At 46.7% G+C, this 14,335-nt stretch overlaps 1 long non-coding RNA gene across 1 annotated transcript; it reads left to right on the top strand.

Annotated features, from left to right (window-relative positions):
* The first annotated feature begins 12,967 nt into the window (after nucleotides 1–12,967).
* Nucleotides 12,968–14,081, top strand: LOC120910721. Its single transcript, XR_005741552.1, has 4 exons — nucleotides 12,968–13,134; nucleotides 13,529–13,574; nucleotides 13,662–13,842; nucleotides 13,940–14,081. It is a non-coding gene; the product is annotated as an uncharacterized LOC120910721 (long non-coding RNA).
* Nucleotides 14,082–14,335: the final 254 nt, after the last annotated feature.

The raw sequence follows: 14,335 nt of genomic DNA, 5'->3' as shown, positions 1-14,335 counted from the left end.
GGAAGCACAAGGCGAAGGCAGAGGAGGAGGAAGAGGTCGCCAACGCAGCCGGGGCACCGCCAGCACCTCAGAAGGCAGGGTTAGCATAATGGAAAAGCTTTGTCAGCACACCACAACAACCAGCACCACCACCAGCAACGTTTTAGCAGGAGCATTTCACCAACATGGTGAAGCAGTATCTGTGCGCACGCCTACACGTACTGAATGACGGGTCTGCCCCCTTAAACTTCTGGGTCTCCAAACTGGGCACATGGCCTGAGCTTGCCCTTTATGCCTTGGAGGTGCTGGCCTGCCCTGCAGCCAGTGTATTATCTGAACATGTATTTAGCACGGCAGGGGGGCGTTATCACAGACAAGCGCAGCCGCCTGTCCAGAGCCAATATGGACATGCTCACGTTCATTAAAATGAACCAGGCATGGATCCCACAGGACTTGTACGTACCTTGTGCAGAATAGACACATATACCGGCCTTACCCAGCCATTCTTGTATTTATGATCTTTCTAGGGTTGCCACCTCATCCCTTTAAAACCTAAAAACATATTAATTACACAAGTTCTCTGGCTGATTAAGGTTCTAATTAGACTCACTTGGTGCCTTATCGACATTAAATTAGCCCCAGAACCTGTGTAATTACTAATTGCTGGATATAGGTAGATGGCCGCATCTTTTAGGCGGCATAGCATATCGTATTTACGCTACGCTGCCTTAAGTCAGAGAGGCAAGTGCTGTATTCACAAAGCACTTGCCTCCTAAGTTACGGCGGCGTAGCGTAAATGGGGCCGGCATAAGCGCGCCTAATTCAAATGAGGATGAGGGGGGAGTGTTTTATGTAATTGATTGGTGACCCGACGTGATTGACGTTTTTTTACGAACGGCGCATGCGCTGTCCGTGTACATATCCCAGTGTGCATTGCTCCAAAGTACGCCGCAAGGACGTATTGGTTTCGACGTGAACGTAAATTACGTCCAGCCCCATTCACGGACCACTTACGCAAACAAAGTAAAATTTTCAAATTTCGACGCGGGAACGACAGGCATACTTAACATTGGCTAGGCCACCTAGGGGGCAGCTTTATCTTTACGCCGGCGTACCTCTTACGGAAACGGCGTATCTTTACTGCGAAAGCCAAGCGTACGTTCGTGAATCAGCGTATCTAGTCATTTGCATATTCTACGCCGAACTCAACGGAAGCGCCACCTGGCGGCCAGCGGAAATATTGCACCCTAAGATACGACGGCGCAGGCCGTCGTATCTTAGCTACGTTTAAGTGTATCTCAGTTTGAGCATACAATTAAACATATGGCGGCGTAGATTCAGAGTTACGACGGCGTATCTACTGATACGCTGGCGTAACCCTACGTGAATTTAGCTATATGTGTTTGGGTTTAAAGGGATGAGGTGGCAACCCTAGATCTTTCTCACTCTTTTGGGGTGTACCCTAATTTAAAAAATAAATAAATTAAAAACAAAAACCAGTGTTGGCTACCTCGTCCACCTCCACTGCTGCTTCCACCTACACCGCCACATCCACCGCCACCTCAACCTCCTACACCATATGGACCTCGTCCTCCTAGGTCAAGATTTTTATTTTTTTATGTTATTTTAAGTTATTTCCCTATCCACATTTATTTGCAGAGTACTTGCCATGCTCTTACCAACACTTTGCTGCCATTTGCAGCCCTCTAGCCCTTTCCATTACTTTTTTAGAGACATTTTAGGACTCAAAAGTTTGGGTCCCCTTTGACTTCAATGGGGTTCGGGGTCAAGTTCGGGTTCCGAACCCAGACTTTTTTCCGAAGTTCGGCCGAACCCGAAAATCCAGGTGTCCTCTCAACTCTAGTTCTCACTCATGGCCAAATATCCAGCTGTACCAGCAATATGGTTGGGGGACTTTAATATGTTAAGTAATCCGTCTCTTGTCCACCTGGGGCAGAGCTCGCAGCTATCATTGCCGGACCAAGACACTAGGTTCAGCCGCCTCATGACGAGCTTTGACTTAAATGATACCTGGCGACACCTATATCCCCAACGTAAAGCATACTCCTGCTTTTCTAGTTCTCATTCTACTATGTCCCGAATAGATCATGTGTGGGTAACCAGCACTTTATTGCTACTTACTGAATGTATATCTAGATTTAGAAGGAGCTAACCTATACCCAAGCCATAGAGCAGTTGGCTGAAATGGAAAATGAGTATGTGGCATCTCCTTTGCCAGTCACGCTGGCTCAGCTGAAGCTACACACCAGGGCGGTTAACCAGCTGTGCCAAGAGCGGGCTCACTATAAGCTGTTCGCAAATACAAGATTTTTGAGCATGGGGAATGCCCAGGTAAACTTTTGGCCTATTTGGCACACGTAGTTTCCAGACCCCCAGTGGTCAGAACACTGATGTCTGATACACTGGGTATTGTTACAGACCCCGCCTTAATAGTTCAGAAATTTGAGAAGTTCTTTAAAGACGTCTATATGTCCAAAGTTAACTACCCCTGCAAGATTTGGAAAATGTATTTAGTACACTCTTGCTTCCTAAATTAACTACAGAGCAGGTCGAGATGCTTGAAGCCCCACTTTCCTCAGAGGATATAGCACTGGCTATTTCCCACTTTGCCAAGGCCCCGGGCTCTGACGGCCTGCCACTCAAATTCTACGCTCACTTCTCTGAAACGCTTATCCCTAGAGTTCTCACCTTATATCAAGCCATTTTTAAAGCGAATGCTCTCCCTGAGTCCATGCGCGAGGCCATTGTAATTTTAATCCCTAAACCAGGCAAGGATTATCACTTACCTGAGTCATATAGGCCCATTTCGCTTTTACAGACTGATGTTAAGATTTTAGAAAAAATTATAGCCCTACGTCTAAATAAGGTTATCCTGTCCCTTATTCACCTGGACCAAACAGGCTTCATGTCGGCTAAAAACACGGCCTTTAACACCAGACGTCTCTTCACGAATGTCCAAGCATCTCACCAACATGTCGGATCTAGAGTAGTTGTCTCCCTTGACGCAGCCAAGGCATTCGACTCTGGTGAATGGAATTACGTGTGGCATTGCCTGCGTAGTTTCGGGTTCGGTCCCAACTTTGTTAAATGGCCCTTCCCTTCAGACAGCTCTGCAAATCGAGAATTTTGGTAGGTTCTCTGGACTTAAAATAAACTGGGACAAGTCCCAAATCCTTCCTTGACATATTCCCCCTGACAATAGAGCAGGCTTCTCTACCCTTAGTTGGAGTGAGTACTTTTAAACACTTAGGAATACAGGTTTCTAGGTCACTACTAGTGGACTTCATCCCTTTAAATGTGGAACCCCTGATCCCATTTATTAAGTCTAAGATCCAAACGTGGGCGAGATTACCGGTGGGAGTAGCGGACCGTGTAGGATTGATCAAAATGATACTCCTGCCTAAAATCCTATATGTTCTTTGGCATTCCCCAGTATACATCCCGTTTAAGTATTTTAAAATTATGGATACGCTTCTCCAATCCTTTGTCTGAGGACCAGGCAGGCACAAACTGTCATGGAAGGCTTTACAATGCCCGACGACACTGGGGGGGGGGGGGGCTTGCGGTCCCAGATATTGGGATCTACTATATAGCTGCACAACTTTCCCATTATTATCACATTGCTAAGTCAGACAGTTACAGATATTTGGCCTTGGTGTCTGGCACTGTGGACTCCCAGTTCCCACATCCCTTTTGTGACATATTGAGGGGGCTGAGGGGCTCGATGACACATCCTCGTCACTCCGAGCTTTCATTTTAGCATAAGAGGATTTGGGATCTGGTGACATCGCAGATGGACTACCCTGTTATTCATGATAACACCCCACTGTGGTACAATAAGCTCCTTCCGGAGCTTCTGCAGATACCTGACCCCTCCATTCGGATATCTCGGGGAGTGTACCTACTGTCACATGTGCTCCATAATAGAGACATTAAAACTTTTGACTAGTTGAAAATGGAATATAATCTCCCACATCATATGCTATTTCGCTTCTTTCAGGTACGCCATGCCCTCCATACTCAGTTTACAGCTGCGTATCCCACTCTGCCCTCCCTTGACGTACTTGAGGTGACCCTTCGGGACAACCCGCGCCAGCTCATATTCCTTTTTTACAACATGCTTACCACGCTCTCTACAACCAAATTGGCATATTCCATCAAACAGAAGTGCACAGATGAGGTGAGCGAAATTGAAGATGAGGACTGGGGTGACATGCTAGAGACCAAGTTAGTATCTCCCAAGCTTTCTGACAGGCTTATGCAGACTTATATAATACACAGGGCGTATCTAACGTCACAACGTCTAGCTAAATTTTGCCCATTCCGCAGCGATAGGTGCCCCAGGTGCTTGCTTTCGGTTGGTATCTTTGACCACTTCTTTTGGCAGTGCCTTCGGATCCAGGGGTACTGGTCTCAGATGCGATTCTTGCATGACCAAATAGGTTCACTGGTATCCCTGGATCCCAAACAATGTCTGTTGGGTCTCTTCCCTGAGGATGAACTTCACAAATTCACACGCCACTTCTTATGTGAAACACTGTTTATAGCAAGAAAACTCATTGCCCACAATTGGATTCAGGCTTTGGCCCCTACGTTGTCAGCCTGGATTGCCTATAACAATACGCTGCCATACAAAAAAAGTGGTTTACACAAATAGGGGGTGCCCAGCTAAATATCATAAGGTGTGGGACAGATGGCTGAAATCCTCCACGACATGCACCACATAACTTTGTTTGCTACATGTTCTTTTTATGTCTATGCAACGTAACCTATTGATTCTGTGTTATTGTTATGCAAGTACACAATATGTATGCTTTTCACCATTTATGGAAACAACCGACACCAGCAATACCGGTTAGTATTATGTTTTTTTTTTACTGATTTTGTAATTCTGTGTGGTTTATTGAGATGCCAGACTATGCTCATTATGTTCATTGTTGTGTATAGTATCTCTGAACGGCCTATTTCTTTTGTACGTATGCAACAACTCAATAAACTTGTGTTTCTAATTTAAAAAAAATAGCTTTGATTGCTCTAAAGCAGGGGTGTCCAAACTTTATTCAAAGAGGGCCAGATTTGAAGAAGTGAATATGAGTGAGGGCTGACCATTTTGCCCGACATTCTTTGAACCATTAAAATTAAAAAAGTGTGTTTGTCTGAGCACTAATACACTGTCCAACAAAAGTTCTCTTGCCTTTGTGGCTGTGTGTGATGAAGAGATGAGATTGGGCGTGTTATTTGTGTGTGTGTCTGTATGTATATTGTAAGGGGTTAGCTCGGTAGCGGGGTGTGTGACCCCTTGGATGGGTTCACCACACACTGAATTTATACAGACTGGCAGTCGAAGATGGTTGAAAACAAAGTTTTTGGTTTATTTTTCCATCTTGCTGGAAAACAATTGCAAGCATCCAAACAGCATAAACAAAATCAAACATAAAAAAACTCCTAGCCACTTTGGGCGTCTACCTTCCACACAGGAACCTATCTATGAAGTCTAACACAGCCTACTGCTGGGTAGACAGTGCTGGTCATACAGCACAAACAATAGTCTTTTGATTTTTATCACACAGAAAAATCAATTCTCAATTCTCTTTGATCAAAGACCAGGCTCTGAAGCTACGAGACAGACTCCTACGACGCGGCTATTCGCACTCTTGCCTTAAACGGGCATACAAACGTGTACTTAGACAAGATAGAAACACTATCCTACATTCGACCAAACCTTGCAAGGATAACAACCCTGTTCGCATCATCACTAGATACAGTACACAACATCACACTATTACAAAAATCATTAAAAAATATTGGCATCTACTATCTATGGATTCTATCTTAGGGCAATTTGTACCTGAATATCCACTTTTCTCATTGAAGAGAGTCAAATCCATTAAGGATAAACTCATTACAAGCGAATATAAAGGCGATTTACGTTTGGATCCCTGTAAAGCTCAGGGCACGGGGGCGTGGCCAGGACAGGCATGTGAGAGGACGCGTCTCTCACAGCTCCCAGCGGTGATCCGGTAACGATCCTTCCCCGGCCAAAAATACCGATCCGCAACCACCCTATGCTGGCAGCTGACGACACCGGGATCACAGCGGTACCACCACCGGCACTCTGTACCAGGGGGATGACCCGCAAAGGACAAGGAGAGACCGCAGGGCCGGAGATCCAAGATGGCGCCGCCGCGCTGGCTGTGAAAGGGACGCCTCGTGGAGCGGAGAAATCGGGGCCCAAGCACAGTAAGCAGGTCAAGACCTCGGGCAAAGTCCCCCCTAAGGACATGCTTTATTATGCCCAAAAACTGTCGGGGGCTGGGGGACAGGAACAACCGTCCCGCTCTGGGGACGCACACCAGGCCGGGCCTGCTATGCAGGAAGACACTGCCCAGCTGCATTGGGGAGAGGAGGTGGATGGGGATCAGGCCGGCTCCATGCCAGATGGCGGCCAGGCCGATGCACCACAGGCCGCGACTGCAGTGCAGCCCACGCTGGCGGACATATTACAGGCTGTGAACAAATGCACGGCCTCTGTTGACACCATTAAGGAACAGTTTGGCCTGCTGCGGCAGGATATGCAAAAAATCCGTGAACGCACCACTGCGGTGGAAAGCAGGGTCAGTGAGGTGGAGGACCAGATGCACCCCATGGCACAGGATACCAGGGCAGCTTTGCAGATGGCAAGGGAGGCTTATGATCGTGTAGAAGATATGGAGAACCGTCTCAGACGAAACAACGTCCGCATAGTGGGCCTACCGGAGAGGGTGGAGGGCAAGGACCCCACTACGTTTGTAGAGAACTGGCTATTGGAACTTTTTGGCAAAAAAACACTGTCACCGTTCTTTGCGGTGGAGCGGGCCCACAGAGTCCCTTCGCGCCCACCGCAACAGGGGGGCCCCCCCAGATCTATCCTGGCTAAACTACTTCACTACCGTGACAGGGAGGCAGTGCTCCGCCAGGCCCGGGAAAGAGCCAATATTCAATATAACGGAGTGCGGGTGTCCTTCTATCCGGATTTCTCACAAGAGGTGCAGAGGCGCAGGGCGAAATTCCTTGATGTGAAGCGACGGTTGCGAAACCTGCAACTTCCCTACGCAATGCTATACCCTGCGAAGCTCAGAGTGGTGGTTGGGGGCCAAGCCCAATTTTTTGAATCCGCTAAGGAGGCCATGTCGTGGCTGGACCGCAATGAACAATCCTTACAAAGGCGAGCGCAGGAGGAAGGAGAGTGAGCCCTGGGACTGGGGTGGGAGGTTTATTGTTTGCCTTTGGGCACCTATCCTGCACAAATGAGAGAATGTCTGAGTTGATCCTGTTTAGGGGGGAGCCCCTACTTTTTCCCTGTTGATCTCCTTTTTCAGACTTTTATGCTCCATATAGGAAGATCCATTTCCGCATCTTTTTTTTTCTTTTTTGGTTCTTTCTTCACCCTCTTGGCCGGGGGACATGATAAGTGGCAGCAAGATGTGAGGAGAGATGCTCTAAACAAAAAGTGTGCTATGCTGATGGTTAATGCGAACAGTGTCAGTCGACAAGTAATCGCAAAAAGAGTTGTATCCGCCCTGTTGGCGATACGTGGATATTTGGGGCCCGTTTGGTCCACAGGTTACATTAATTTCTATCACTTTTTCAGTTGCCATTCGTGGAAAGAGGTACATCGCACGAGACTTAGGCCTTTGGCCCACTTGCAAGGTAGTATACAGATGTGGACGGTCCTGGGGGTGGGTCTGCCTTCCCAGACATGGGACCAGAATGTGTATTTATGCTCACCAGTGTATAGTTACATGATTTTAGTGGAGGACTCTCATGGCTAAAGTGCCTATTGTTTCATGGAACGTGAGGGGTATGCATTCACCACTAAAACGTACAATGTTGTTTATGTGCTTAAAGAAATATTTGCCAGGGGTGATTTGCTTTCAGGAGACTCACTTGACGGCGGAGACCGTGTGCTTCCTGAAATACAAATGGGTGGGTAAGGCGTATCACTCTACACACACCTCCTTTTCGAGGGGGGTGAGTGTACTGGTGCATAATGCAGTGGATTTTCAGGAGATTGCAAGTGTTATAGACCCAGAGGGCCGCTATGTATTTGTTCACTGTAAAATTGGTACCTTAATCTGTGTCATAGCATGCGTTTACATTCCCCCGCCCTTCACGGCAGTGGTGCTCCGGCTCCTCCTCTCTTTTTTGGACGGTAGGCCGGAGGCTCCGCTGCTCGTGTTGGGAGATTTCAATTGTTGCTTGGATCAGGTGGCGGATCGACATCCGGCCCCTAGACCCTCTGCCCTCGCTAGGAGTACTCCCCTGGCGCGGTTGTTGCAAGAGGTGGGCTGGGTGGACGTCTGGCGACACCGTAACCCGGGAGGCAGGCAGTTTACGTGTTTCTCAAAAACTCACGGCTGTCTGTCCAGGATTGATTTGGGGGTGGGAAATCTGAGCATGCTTCCGCTGATAGCGGACCTGTCACACAGGCCCCGCAGCGTGTCGGATCACTCAGCTCTAGTGATACAGCTCTTAGTGGCTCCGCAGGGGAACTTAGTTAAGGCACCATGGAAATTGAATGCGTTCTGGTTACAGCTCATACGTTCACATGGGGAGATATTGGAGGAGGTACAGGGGTACTTTGCAGCGGGTGCAGGGATGGACATGGAGGTGGAACATTGGGACGCCTTCAAGGCGCATTTTCGAGGCATACTTAGCAGGGAAGTGAACGGGGTTAAAAAGGCCTCAACAGCTTTATTGATTGAAGTAGAGAACAGGGTTCAGGACATGGAGAGGGCCTACGTGGCGGATCCTTCTGACTCGACCAGGGAAACCTGGCAGGCCGCTCAGTCGGCCTACCAGCAACTTCTCTCATCGTCTGCTGAGAAGAAACGTTTTTTTGCAAAACAGGCGTTCTTTGAGGAGGGTGAGAAAACCGGCCGTATACTGGCCCGGATTGCGAACTCCCACCAACGATCGCCGGCTATAGGGGCCATAAGATCTAGTTCTGGAGGATTAGTTTCGCAACCAGAACAGATCATGCAGGAACTGGCGGGTTTCTATGAGACCCTGTACAGCTCGGGCACGGCATACACACAGGGAGACCTAGAGCTATACCTAGCCCAACTGGCCTTCCCAGAACTGACTGCTGACCAGCGTATTCTGCTGGATAAGCCGATCACAGTGGAGGAACTGGTGGGGGCGGTCGGTGCGTTCCCTAACTGCAAGGCCCCGGGGGAAGACGGGCTGCCCATGGAGGTGTATAAACAGTACTCTGAAACATTACTCCCCCAATTACTGAAGGTCTTTAACAAGGCCAGGGAAAGGGGGAATTTACCCCCGTCTATGACTAAGGCTAACATAGTCCTGCTACTTAAGCCAGGCAAAGATCCTGTAGACCCAGGTGCGTACCGCCCAATTTCCTTACTGCAAAGTGACATTAAGATACTAGCCAAGGTGCTGGCCATGTGGCTGAACGGGGTGATAACTTCAATTGTGCATGGAGACCAGGCTGGCTTCATGCCCAATAAATCCACGGCGGTCAATCTTAGGAGACTGTTCCTTAATATACAGGCACGGGCGGACAACATGGGCAGTAGGGCGCTACTGTCCTTAGACGCCACAAAGGCGTTTGATAGTATAGATTGGAACTACCTTTGGACGGTGTTGCAGAAATTCGGGTTTGGTCCGGTTTACATTTCCTGGGTGCGCTTGCTATACTGCCAGCCACAGGCGGCAATAAGGGCGTTTGGCTCCCTGTCAGGGAGTTTCGCACTGAGGAGGGGCACTCGGCAGGGGTGCCCTCTGTCTCCCCTCCTCTTTGCTTTGGCTATTGAGCCGCTGGCCATTAGTATCAGAGCCAACCCTCGCATCACCGGTTTCTGCTATGGAGATGAGCAGGAAAAGGTGATGTTATATGCGGACGATACCCTCCTTTTGCTGGGGGATACGGACACCTCCCTTAGAGAGGCCATGGTAGCGATCACAGAGTTTGGCCGATTTTCCGGTTTACTTATTAACTGGTCAAAGTCGGCCTTGCTTTTGCTGGACGGTGACAACACGCAGGTAATTAATCCCTTGTGTCCTATTCCCGTTACTCCCTCCTTTAAGTACCTAGGGGTGCAGATCACGGCTCAGCCACGGGACTTCATCCGTCTCAATATATCCCCCTTGTTATTGCGATTTAGGGACAAAGTTAAAACTTGGAAGGCCCTGTTGTTATTGGTTGCAGGCCGGGTGAATTTAGTTAAGATGATACTTATGCCACAGTTATTATACTTCCTCCATAACACCCCCATGGTCATCCCCTTGAAAGTTTTTCACACGGTTAATAGCATCTTTCGAGGCCTCATCTGGAGAGACGGGGCTCCTAGGATTAAATTAGAGCACTTACAGAGACCTAAGGATAGTGGGGGATTGGCATTGCCAAACCCCTGGCTGTACTATTTGGCGGCCCAGATGCAGCAGCTGGTCGGTATGTTTCGGCCGGCGGTGCGGTCCTCGGCTCAGAAGCTCCTGGAGCACACCGTGGGCAGAAGTCCGATTCCTGACGCGTTGGAGGCACAGGCCTTTGCTAAACCACATAAGAAATACCCCACTTTTAGTCTAACCCAGAAGGTATGGAATAAGGTCAAATATGTTCAGAATGCGGAAGGATTCACGAAATACAGTCCAATATGGCAGAATGACACCTACACTGAACTCGCCAAGTTGCAATCGGGGACCAGATGGAAAAGATATGGGGTCACACACCTCACACACATATTTCGTAATGGAGTGTTACGTACGTTCCCTGCATTGCAAGAGGAGTTTGGCTTGCCGCAGTCAATGTACTTCTCCTACCTACAGCTGAGGCATGCAGTGGTGGTGCAGGGTCGCTCTTCCGAGTGGTGCCTGTCACCTACTCCTGCTTTTGATCTTCTGGGGGACGCTGAAACGTCGAAAGGCTTTATCTCCCAGTGCTATACCATTTTGTTGCAATATGTGATGAAGCAGCACCCCCTGAGGATAAGAGAGAGGTGGGAAGCGGATGCGGGAGAGTTGGATGGGGAACAGTGGGAGGAGATTTTTCAGGCGGTGGGCAAGTGCTCCCTGAATGTATCACAAAAGCTTACCCAGTTGTACATCCTGTTACGTACCTATTACACCCCACACAGACTTAGTAAGATGAACCCGCAACTTGACCCTACTTGTACACGCTGTAAGAGAGACCATGGAGATTTGATCCATATGTTATGGAGATGTCCCAAACTCCACACCTATTGGGCAGGAGTGGTGAGTACCATTAACTCAACATTTGGTGTGACTCTTCCGCAGGACCCGAGGGCATGTCTCTTGGGGGCTCTGGAGGAGTACGAATGGGAAGAGGTGGACAGGGAAGTGATTCACAGGGTGTTGTTCCAGGCGAGGAAATTCATCATGGTTCATTGGAGAGCTGAGGCCCCCCCGACCCGTGCTGAGTGGATCACCAACATTGGGACAACGATGAGGATGGAGAAACTGGTATACCAACACAGGGGCAATGCCCACAAGTTTGAGAAGTTATGGGCAAAATGGTTGGATGTACCGGGCCTAGCCCCGGTGGACTTGGTGATGGATAGGTTGCTGGGTATTAATGTTGGGTGAGATCTGGATGGGAGCGGATGCCATGAGAGTAATGTCCGGAGTGGTGGCGGGGGAGGGGATTCACCTCCAAAATGGGATTGCTATATCTGTACTTGTTTGTATGGCCTTGATCTTTTTCTCTATTTTATGTTTATGTCCCCGACGTGTCGAGGGGATTCTGTATGCCTTGTACCTCTGCAAAACAAATAAAACTTTTGTTGGATTAAAAAAAAAAAAAAGCTCAGGGCACATTCATGTGTGGGAAATGCAAATATTGTAAATTTATGTACACGGACAAAAATCCACTGCTCCCAAATGGTCAAACTTTCCGTCCCCAACATTTCGCCAATTGTAAAACATTTGGTGTTATTTACATGCTACGATGCGACTGTGGTTGCTTTTATATAGGCAAGACAAAATTACAATTTTGGCAACGTGCCTACAAACACATCAGGAGTATGAAGAAAAACGATCCAGAGCTCCCTTTGGGACGACACACTCAATTGGTACATGCAGGCAAATTTCCCAGCATCAAATTTCTTATCTTAGATCGTGTCCACCCCAACCCCAGGGGAGGGGACTGGAACAAAGTTCTCCTTCAGCTTGAACTACGGTGGATATATACATTACAGGCAACAATGCCCCCCGGATTGAATGAAGCCGTATGCTTCAAACCTTTCCTAGAGGGCTTTTCCTCTAAGGGGGTGGAGAAATAATCCAGATAATGCCAACTATATCTAAAATACAACTCTCCACCCTTTTTTCCCCTTTTCTCTTTCTTATGTTTTTCCTTTTATATTGCAAAGATACAGACTTGAAACTACACAAACATTAATGCTAACTATGCAATTTACCCGCTCATTGTGTAATTAAAGGCTATGTAAAATAATAACAACTTATATAATCATAAGTTCTGTTTCAAAACAATTTCCCTTTTTTGGTTTCTGTTCCCTTTGTGCTAATATTTAATCCTTTGTATATGCCTGTAACAATGTAAAGCTCCATTCTGGCCTATTAACATTGGTCTTGCTATTCTTTAAATATTCCGCTGTCATATCAATAACTGCCACTAGAGGGCGACCGTATGACTGGCGCTTGATACTATCTAATATATCTTGAATTTAACAACATCTATTGCCTGTAATTATTCCTCCCCTTTAGAGTGGTGCCTGAGGCAATTTTTCTGCCCAGAGACATTGTTTATGTGGCAGCACTAGTTGGCATTCCAGCAATTACACCCACGTCTGGCCGCCATCTTGCTCCTCTCTGTGCACATGCCCAGTGCGTACGAGGAGCTCTCGCGTCGGTGGACCCTGATGTGATGCGTCATCCCGCCGCGCGCAAATGTGCAGTTCGGCGGACGCTCGCTCACACAGGGCCCAGGGATCCAGTCTCTCTGCCAGCCCATATCCTCCTCCTTAGCCGTGCGAGCACAGCTGCAATCCATTGCAGGCGAGAGGAGGGTATATATTCAAAGGAGGGAAAGCAGTCATTCACGGTCCAGCTTAGATCTGGACAACATGACTTCTTCCCTCCACTGATCTCTCCAAGGTAATAAATAATTCTTTACTTCATTTTATTTGCTCAGTGAGAAACTCTTTTCTCACTTGTTATTTGCATTCAAATAATCTCCTTCCCATAGTTTGGTCTTGTTGCTGGAACATCTTGTGACTCTTTAATAAAAATGTATAATAGAATCAACCATTCATTGAATGCATCTAAATCTCAGCCAGGAATGGCTTTTTGACATGTGCCACCTAGTGGCATGACTGTTCTTATTGATCACAATTAAATTATTTTTGATAAGCACATATAGCCAATTTTGCTGGCATCTATATATTTTTATTTATTTTGCCTGTGAGATTATAAAACAACTAAGTAAATTATTTTAAAGGAATATATTCCAAACTACTATAACGATGCATTCATTTTTATACTTTTTCAGCTGTCCAAAATCTAAATAAACTATCTCACCAATTAAGAATAATCTGGTAAGACATTTGTTATATTTTTCAATTCAAGTCAGATAAATCCTCAATCTAGGATCTATATTATACCACTGTATACTACTCTTACAGGGCCCAGATAGACTTGGCTCCAGCAGCACTCTTATTTGTGGGAGATCCAGGCTACACACCAGAGGATCTAATTACCAATCCCCTGGTTAATTGTTTACACCAGTGATTCTAGACCAGAATGCAGCTCGTGCTTTTAATCACATGATCGGAATGACTTTTCCATGGTACAGCTTTTTCAGCTGTGAGTATTGAAAAATCATTATCATATTTTTTACTTTACTATTTTTGTAAATAAATATCGTACGGTCTATATTGACTATGTATCATACATGTTATAGATTAACGGTTGATCCTTCGCTATACCCCTGAAGAAAGAGAGACACCTCTCAGAAACGTTGGGATAATTTGAAGAATCACATTATATAGTGCAATTTTGTATATTTGTACTTGTCTGTTCAACGATTTATGTCTACCCCAGATCATGTCTGTTTTTATTGAATTCTCTTTATATTTCTAAATAAATGTTACAAAATATAATCGTTTTTCTATCACATATGTTGGTCACTTTGTGAATCATAATAATTTGGTGCCTTAAAAGTCCAGTTAGGGGACCCAATTCTTTCTTCTGACTTTTTATTTGGATGTGGCACTGCACAAGACAGACACCGATAGTTCTTTTTTCTGTTTAAATCAAAACTGAGGTTTATTAAACACAAATGGCTTCACAGCAGCAA

The sequence above is a fragment of the Rana temporaria genome, chromosome 8, assembly GCF_905171775.1.
Source record: "Rana temporaria chromosome 8, aRanTem1.1, whole genome shotgun sequence".
NCBI lineage: Eukaryota > Metazoa > Chordata > Amphibia > Anura > Ranidae > Rana > Rana temporaria.
Note: the sequence above shows the minus strand (reverse complement) of the source record. Positions and strands in the feature narration are given on the sequence as shown.